Source organism: Trachemys scripta, chromosome 1 (assembly GCF_013100865.1).
Source record: "Trachemys scripta elegans isolate TJP31775 chromosome 1, CAS_Tse_1.0, whole genome shotgun sequence".
Classification (NCBI taxonomy): domain Eukaryota; kingdom Metazoa; phylum Chordata; order Testudines; family Emydidae; genus Trachemys; species Trachemys scripta.
In genome coordinates, this window is record NC_048298.1 from 56,189,822 (window position 1) to 56,198,835 (window position 9,014).

Sequence of the window (9,014 nt, forward strand, 5' to 3'; positions counted from 1 at the left end):
GCCCAGCTGGGGGCGCAGGGCCTGGAGGCTGCCTGGCAACCCGTGAGGCCGGTAGCGCTTGGGCTTCAGGCAGCCCCTATGCCTTCGGACCCTGCGCCCCCGGCTGGGCGCTTCCCCTCCTGGGCTCCAGCTGCACTGCGGAAGCGCCGGCCGGGGGCGCAGGGTCTGGGGGCTGCCCGGCAAACCGTGAAGCCGGTAGCGCTCGGGCAGCACTTTTCGCGTGGCTGGGAGTGGGAGGGAGGAGGGGGCGGAGTTAGGGCAGGGTTGGCATGGGGAAGGGGCAGGGAAGGGGCGGAGTTGGGGCGGGGAAGGGGTGGGAAATGGGCGGGGCCCGGGCCCCATGGAGGGTCCTCTTTTTTTATTTGTCAAATATGGTAACCCTAGATAATAGGTCTACCCCTCTTATGACTAGAGAAGAGAAGAGGAAGTAAGATGTGTTAAATAGAAGAAGTTTGTGAACTGAAAGTCATTTGTAGTGCTGAGTAAATAATTGATTTTTTTTGGTGACCAAACGAAAAAATAAATAAATACATAAAAATTGATTCATTTTTAAAGGAAACTTAATTTTTCTGGGTTTTCTTGATGAAACAAAAAATGGAAAAACTTTGCTCAAATCGCATGACACGTTTTGACTGTCAATTTGGATCAATATTTTCTAAACAAAAAGTTGATTTGAAACAAAATGTCATTTTTATATTTTCAAAACGTTTGTTTTCAGGGTTGTGGTTTAGTTTTGCTGAAACTATTTGTCAAATTCAATCCAAATAGTCTGTGGCCACCAAAATGTGTTTTTTTTTTGACAAATTTTCTGTTTGCTGAAAATATTTCATTAAGGTCTAGTCATTTGGCCTTTTCGTATTCTTGGGACCCAACAACCTTTTTTGATATCATTCTGTTTGCCACCTCTAAGAGACTGTGCTTACAGGAATTACTTTACTTGGCCAGAAATGCTGACTGTATGACTAATGAAAGTCCTTGCCTTCTTGAGGTGATGTTTCTGGAACTGTCACAATTTACAGGGGTGGTGGGTATTTTTTGTGCCGGACGTAGATGATAGTAGGTATATTAATACCCATACATTGCTAATTGCACCATTAGAGTCTGATGGTGGGATTCTCAAAAGCACCCATTGGCCTCAGTGGAGAGGTAAACCAATCCTGAGTGCTTCTGAAAATCCTAATCCTAATTTTTAAAAGGATATTGCTTAGCAGGATAAAACATGAAAATATTACGGTAGTCTGCAGAAAATGAGAGGTAGTTACTTCCATATATGACTATCCTATAACAATGGCTACTATTTGTTTTTCCATCAGATTTAGATTAATTCTCCAGTTCAAATATAAGACATGATCAAAAGTCCATTAGGCTCATAACGAACAAGCATTGTGTGTTATTAGGAGAGAGCAATGTTTAAGAATATAATCCACAGAATCTTCCAAACACTTAGCAGTATTTCACATGTTGCATTTGTTATGTCTAAAGGATGGAAAACATATTGCTAAATATGGATTTTATCTCCAACCATTACTAAATGTTGCAACTTATTTTGTTGTAAATGAGCCAAAAGAATATAACAGACACATTGTGTCAAAAATAAAAAGATTCAAAGCATGTTGTAATTGTCAGTATTAGTCTCACACAAGATCAACAGCTGAGAGAGTCTAAAACAATGAGAGAATTACACAGCAGTTCCTAACATGGCGTATATTTGTCCACTTTGCAAGGAAAGAAATCCTTCAAGGGATCTTTCATTTTAAAAAATGTTGTAATTAGAAATCCTATTTCAAGGAAGCTAACTGCTAAAATTCACTTTCCATATTTTGTTTTAATTTTTTATGTTCAACTATACACTAAAAATTGATACCTTTTACTATTATATACAAGTCATGCAAAAAATGAAAAAAATACAGTATAGAATAAGATAACCCAACTCTTGCTTTCATTAACTGTATGTCTGTCAGATAAGTTGCTGTTGAATTTCAGTGTTCACTTGATTGGAAAGTAAACCCAGTGCCAAAACAGTATAATGAAAAATTAAAAATTAATCTTGGTACAAAGCATTATGATTTAGAAACCTGAATTAAGATGAAACACTCATTTAACTGTAGGCAGAATAGAACAGGGAAGCAATAGGAAATTACACACAGTTGAAAGTTTACTATATATTAGCACACAACTGTGAATAAGCTTACAGATAGCACCAGGCATCACAGTTAATGGACTAGATATGACAATTCTTATGCATTGTTTAGAGCTTCTAAAACTGGATAATTACAAAACTCTCCCCTAGCAACAATGTCAATTAAACAGATGCTGCTTTGAAAAAACAAAAACAAATCAACGTCTTGATTAAGAGCCCAATCTAGTAGGTCCTTACTTAAGCAACGTTCTTGTTTAAGCCAATGGCATTGTTGCCTGAAAAAGACTATAGAATGGGCTCCTGTAGCAAAATAGTAGGGTTCTTCTCGGTCATCCTAGCTTATTGCTGTTAAAACCTTGCAAGGGCCTGCTAATGGATTCCTGCAAAATCATTGCAGAAAGTGGAGTTTGGTAGTTCCGAACTCATAGATTGGTAGAACAGGTTCTCTAGGCTGAAATGGATTAGGAAGAACAGTCCTCAGATAGAAATCCTAGCAGCAGCCAAGCTTTGAGAAGGTCAACACTGGAATTTTTGTTGTATTGCTTTTTGTCAGGAAGAGGATGCAGTGTGTCTGCACATACAGCAGGACACACATTCCTAAAAGGAGTCCATTGTACAAGTGCAAAGATTAAGTCATACAAAGCTATGAGCCATATAGTGCCATTACATTTTAGGCAGTATGTCTTCATTTCAATGAAGACGCATGCAGGGCTCTTCCGAACTATTCATTTTTAAACAGAACTTTTTAAGGCCATGTCTACATTACAGAGTTAAGTTGACTTAAGTTATGGTGACAATCGTAAACCGCTGTAACTAAATTGCTTATGCATGTTCACACAATTCTCCTTGCATTGGCAGAGTGTGTCCACTATTTGTGCCCTAGCACTGACACAGAGAGCAGTGCACCATGGGTAGCTATCCCACTGTGCAAATCGCCACCATCTCCTGTTAGAAGTACTGGGAATGGATCGCAATGCATCATGGGGGAAGGATCATCATCCCCATGATGCAGTTTTCTCCATCCCATAATTTCAATGGCTTCTGACTGCATTTTGCACCATTTTTCAACTGCCCCTGTAAACTTTGCATCTCTGCCTGAAAGCATGGATCCTGCACTGCTCACCAGTCTTGTGATAACCATTATGAACACAACATGGCTGATTCTGCAGTATTTCATGAGCTGTGAATCTGAACATGAATCTGTGCTGCCTGCCCTGCTGTGTGCCATGGAAAGAAACAATTCAAGACTGATGTTGGCATTCACGGAGCAGCTGCACATGGTGGACCGTCCTCATTGGGCTTGGGAAACAAGCACTGAGTGGTGGGAACGTATTGTGATTCAGATCTGGGATGACAAGCAGTGGCTTTAGAACTTTTTTATGTGCAAAGTCAACTTCCTTGAACTGTGTGTGGTGCTTGCCCCTGCCCTGCGGTGCCAATGACACCAAAATGAGAGCTGCCCTAATGGTGGAAAAGAGTGGTGATTGCTATGTGGAAGCTGGCAACTCCAGATTGCTACTGGTGAGTCATGAATCAGTTTGAAGCTGGAAAGTCCACCATGAGGGTTGCAGTGATACAAGTGTTCAGGATCATTAGTCATCTCCTGCTACAAAGTACTGTGACTCTGGGCAATATGTGGGAAATAGTGGATGGCTTTGCAGCAATGGGATTCCCTAACTGCAGCAGGGTGATAGATGGCACAAACATATTCCAATTTGGGCCCCATAGCATCTTGCGATGGAGTACATCAACAGAAAGGGCTACTTCTCTATAGTATTGCAGCTGCTGGTGGATCACTGAGGTTGTTTCACTGACATCAAAGTGGGATGGTCAGGGAATGTGCATGATGCACGCATCTTCAGGAACACTGACTTGTATAGAAAACTGCATGCTGGGACTTTTCTTTCCAGACCAGAAAATTGCAACAGGGGATGTGGAAATGCCCATGGTGATCCTGGGAGACCCAGCCTACCCCGTACTCCCACGGCTCATTTCTTTCTTTGTGGAAGCAAAGAAACATTGACAGCAGCAAGGACCACTTCAACAGCAGGCTCAGCATTCGCAGAATGACCATAGAATGTGCATTTGGCAGATTAAAGGGTCACTGGTGCTGCCTTTTTGGCGGGTTAGACCTCAATGAGAAAAATATTCCATGGTCATAGCAGCCTGCTGTGCTCTAAATAACATTTGTGATGCCAAGGGAGAAAAGTTTCCCCAGGGGTGGAATCTTGAGGTGGATCACCTGCTGGCTGATTTTGAGTAGCCAGAAACCGATGCTATTAGAGGAGTTCTTTCTGCAATGCATTGAGCCAGGCATTGTTTACTTTCCACCTTCTATGACCCCTGTAATGATTCGTGCCCGAGCATTAATTGTAGTCTACAAATGTGCCGATTGCCACTGTGTTTGAATTTCTGTTGCAACCAGCCTGTGTAAGTCACAAATAAAGAATCACTGTCTTTGTAAGACTCAATTTTTATTAAATAGCAATATACAGATTAACATTTCTTACAAGGGACATGGCAGTCTGAAATGAGGATCTCTTAGCTGTATGTAAGTTCAGCTGTCATTATGGAAAATGTCCTTAGGGGTCGAGTGCAAGGGGTACTCCGATGGGCTGGGAATGTGAGAGGAATGTCTGGGGGGAATTTGGGGAGAGCAAGGAAGGCAGTTCTGTATGGGCTGGAGGGGGAGTTGAGCATGCATGTGTTCCGCCTGCAGCGCAGTCAGGTACGTCGGCATCTCTATTTGGTCCTCCATGAGCTTTATTATCTGCTTCAGACCCTGTCTCCTCTCCTGGCTATCCATTTGTAGTTTTTCGTTTATTGTCTCTCTCCATGCTCTGTATTCGCTATTGGCCTGATCTGATGATTGCAGCAATTCCGAAAACGTGCCCTCCTTACTCCTCATTGTTCACCTCCTTTTCTGATGAAGGCTCTCTGCCGGTGTGTAGGAACTGGCCCTCAAGGGCACATCTTCAGAAGCAAAAGAAACAATATTCAGAGTCAGTATTGTTTGTGCACTTACAGTCTTGCATTATAAAAGTTACATATACCTCTCTCTCACTTTCCCTTGTCAAGCACGCAGTAGGTCAGAACACTAAACATGGTGTGTTCAGCCTAGACCCAGGGCTTACAAGATGAGACAGGGTCTGGGTGGTTTCAGAAGGGGATCAGACCAAGAGCCTGGAGACAATAGTGAGAGCGATTGAAATCACACTACTGAGGGTAACGGAAGATGCAAGAGTGCATCTTGAGGCTTCAAACGGTCCCTGTGCTGCTCACCTATGTGCTGTTTTGGTTCCTCCAGAAGTAATTATTGATTGGCCCAGCAAAGTTCCGTAGAATGAGGGAACAAACAAAGCAGCTCTGCCAAGAAACCTTTGGAAGAGGATTTCAGGGTATCTGCAGGAAAGTTTCCTAGAGATCTGTATGGAGGATTCCTGGGAGATCTCAGTGTACATTAACAAACTTTTCTGCAGGGCCCCCACTGCATAGCTGCACAGGGGAATGTGAAGCAGATGCAAACAGTACCTAGTGTTGTTAATTTCGATCCCATCTCCCACGTGCACCATGTAACAAAATAAAGGACATCTCTACCTCATGTAACCGTGCACTATCGAAGAAATATTAGCATTTATGGGAGCTCCCCTCTCCTGCTTCAGGCATGCCAGACCTGGACTGCTGGGACTGGCTAGACACCTCCAGAGTTAAAAAGAGGTGCTGGCTTGCCACATTACCAGATGAGCCTGTCGCTTGTCCCACATCCTCCTCCAATAGACTCCTCGTCCACCATTTCTCCTCAGGGTTGACTCCACTGGCCACTGCTTCCAGTCCCCCTGAAGTATCCACGGGGCTCGTGGCGGTGGGGTCACTGCCAACGATGGCATGGAGCTCCTTGTACAAGTGACATGTTTTCTGTGCCCCACACCAGAGTGATGGTTGGCCTCTCTTGCCTTCTTGTACACCTGCCTCAGATCCTTTATCTTAGCACAGCACTGCTGCATGTCCGTCATGCCTCCCAATCCATGCCATGCAATCTGCTTGTCGGTGTCAGTGTTCCTAAGACTGGATCAGGGCTGTAACTGCACAGCCTCCTCTCCCCACAGACCCAACAGACCCAGCAACTCCAGTGTACTCCACATGGGAAGAGGATGGGTGGGGCTTCGGGGAAGGGGGCAGAGCAGAGGTGGAAGAAGCAAAGTGAGGGTGGGGCCTTGGGGAAAGGGGCAGAGTAGGGGCAGGGCCTCGGGGCAGAGTGTGGGTGGAGCACCCACTCAGAAAGAAGGAAGTCAGCACCTGTGATTGTGGATGCAAATTTCTGCACACAGTTACATGTATCTGCTAATTGTGGAAGCAAAGTGAGACAATTTTAAGTTCTTGTCTCTTATTATTTACACTGTGGTAGCATCTAGATCCTTCAAGTATGAGTGGGACTGTATTTTGCTAAGCCCACTATTAATACAAGCTCTGATCCTGCAAACACATTACGTACATGAGTCAGTTTCATGTAGATTATTGAAATCAGTGGGATTACTTGCATGCTTAAAATTATGCACGAGCATAAGTGTTTGCAGAGACTAGGTCCTAGAGTAGGACAATCTCTGCATGAAGAGCTCAGTCTGAGGCCTGGTCTACACTACAGAAGTAGATCGATGTAAGGCAGCTTATGTCAACATAACTCTGTAAGTGTCTACTCTAAAATGTAGCTTCCACCAATGTAACCTGCCCTCTACACTAGCTTAATAACTCCAGCTCCATGAGAGCGAAGTGCTTAGGTCAGTCTAGTTAGGTCATCGCAGTGTCAGTGTAGACCAGTGGTTCTCAACTTATTTATCATTGTGGGCCGCATATGTGGCCCACAATGTGTTACCTGGGCCCCAGGCTGAGAACTACAGTGCCCCACCGAACTCTTCCAGACCCCTATGCCCAGCACCTCCTTTCCACAGAGTGGGGCCAGGAGCAAAGCCTGGGGCATGGGGCATGGGGCCGGGCGGGGCCTGGCAGCAGCCCTGACCCTGGACCCAACCGCCCTGACACCAACCCTGGACCCCAATCCTGAGAGGCCAGCCGGCCGGCCGCCCCGGACCCCAGACCCCCGACCCTGTGAGGCTGGGTGGGCAGCCCTGACCATGCTGCACTCGGCTGGGCGGTCAGGCAGCCTGGACCCTGCCACATGGGGTTGCTGGGCAACTGGGAACCAGACCCCGCTGTGCAGGCCGGGAAGCCTTTAGCACAGAGCTGGGCCACAGCTGTGAGCTAATTGGGCCGCATGAGGCCTGCGGGCCGTGTGTTGAGAATCACTGGTAAGACTGCATTGCTTGCATCAACTTACTGCCTTTCAGAAGCCATCCCACAATGCCCCACACAGACAGTTAAATTGGGGCAAGCGCTCCTGGTAACGTCAACACAAGGAGCATAGTGTGGACAGGCAAAAGTGATTTAATTGGTGGCTGTATGTCGATGTAAGGTAGGTTGATTTAATTTTGTAGTGTAGACTTGCCCTAATTTAAGACAGAATGCAGGTGAGGGTATAACAACAGAAAGAAGGAGCAGGGAGGGAGGAACAGAGAAATAGCAATAAAATCATCTGTTAATATAGGCCAGCTATGTGCACAATTCAATGATTTCCAGGCTTTTTAAAAGCCTTTTAAAATGTAAAATGCATATAATGTAAAATGAACGAGAACAATTATTCTTTACAGGATTGCATATATTTTCTCTCCTTCTGTTCATTCAAACAATGTGTTGCCCTGGAGTCAGGTTGTAGATACAATTAAAAAATCATAGTAATCAATCAATATAAGGTGTGCACAATACCATTTCTAGTGAAATAAAAGTGGTGTTATCCATGATCCAATTAAGGTTGGCAGGATTTCCATTCTGAGAACCTCTCTGGAATTTATTTATACTAATTCTTTTTATATTGCATCAGTAATTTAGTGCAAATTGTCCATCAAATGAATTATTTATTTTGTGTATGTTTATTCGGGTTTACATATATTTGGCAGAAGTCTAGCTGCATAGAGCAAAAAAATTAAAAGTATATACAAAAATCAAATGGGATCCATCTAAAAAAAACTATCTGCAGGCCAAACTAACACTCTCTTTCCTTACTCTGTCCCAGGGAAAAGCCTTGGAAAATATATGGGCTTTGCAGCCTGCCTGAAGGTCAACAAATCCAGACTCTGTTGGACCAAGATAGATTCGTCTGTCTAGCTTCAACTTCCAGCCATTGGATTGTGTCTTTCTCAGCTAGATTGGAGAGCCCATTAAATATTTGTTCCCCATGTAGATACAAATAGGCTGTAATCAAGTCACTACGTAACCTTCTCATTGTTAAGCTAAATATAGTCTATCCTTCCCCTGCATGTGCACTCCTCTGAATGTCAGAATTGAGTGTGCTTGAAGATCTTGAAGCTGAGGACAGTACTCTGTCAGTCCAATAAAACAGTCCAGCCAAGGCAACATGTGTCAGAGCAACTCTAGGTTTGGATCATTCCTAGCTGCACAACCCCTCTGAAGATGGGAGTTGTTTTAACCGAAGGTCAGGAACCCTGGATCCTGGTTAGTCCATATAGGGTGACCAGACAGCAAGTGTGAAAAATCAGGACAGGGGGTGGAGGGTGGGGTAATAGGAGCCTATATAAGAAAAAGACACAAAAATCGGGACATCTGGTCACCCTAAGTCCATAAGACCACTTCATCTCATGGTCAGGGAAACCCCTTAAAGTCTCTTTACTGTCCCCCTTGCTGCAAGCACTTTCCCAACCAAAAGTGGTGGATACACACACTGCCTTCACTGCAGGCCCACCTCAGTCAGTTCTGGGCACAGCAACAGTCTCTACCCTGGCTCCAGTATTCACTCAGCTCTATT

At 44.4% G+C, this 9,014-nt stretch overlaps 1 long non-coding RNA gene across 1 annotated transcript in view; it reads left to right on the forward strand.

Annotated features, from left to right (window-relative positions):
• Positions 1–8,733, forward strand: part of LOC117868531 — a 17,867-nt gene extending 9,134 nt beyond the window's left edge. Inside the window, exon 3 of the long non-coding RNA XR_004643660.1 lies at positions 8,265–8,733. This is a non-coding gene — a long non-coding RNA (uncharacterized LOC117868531). The remainder of the gene's footprint in view (positions 1–8,264) is intronic.
• The last annotated feature ends 281 nt before the right edge of the window (positions 8,734–9,014 follow it).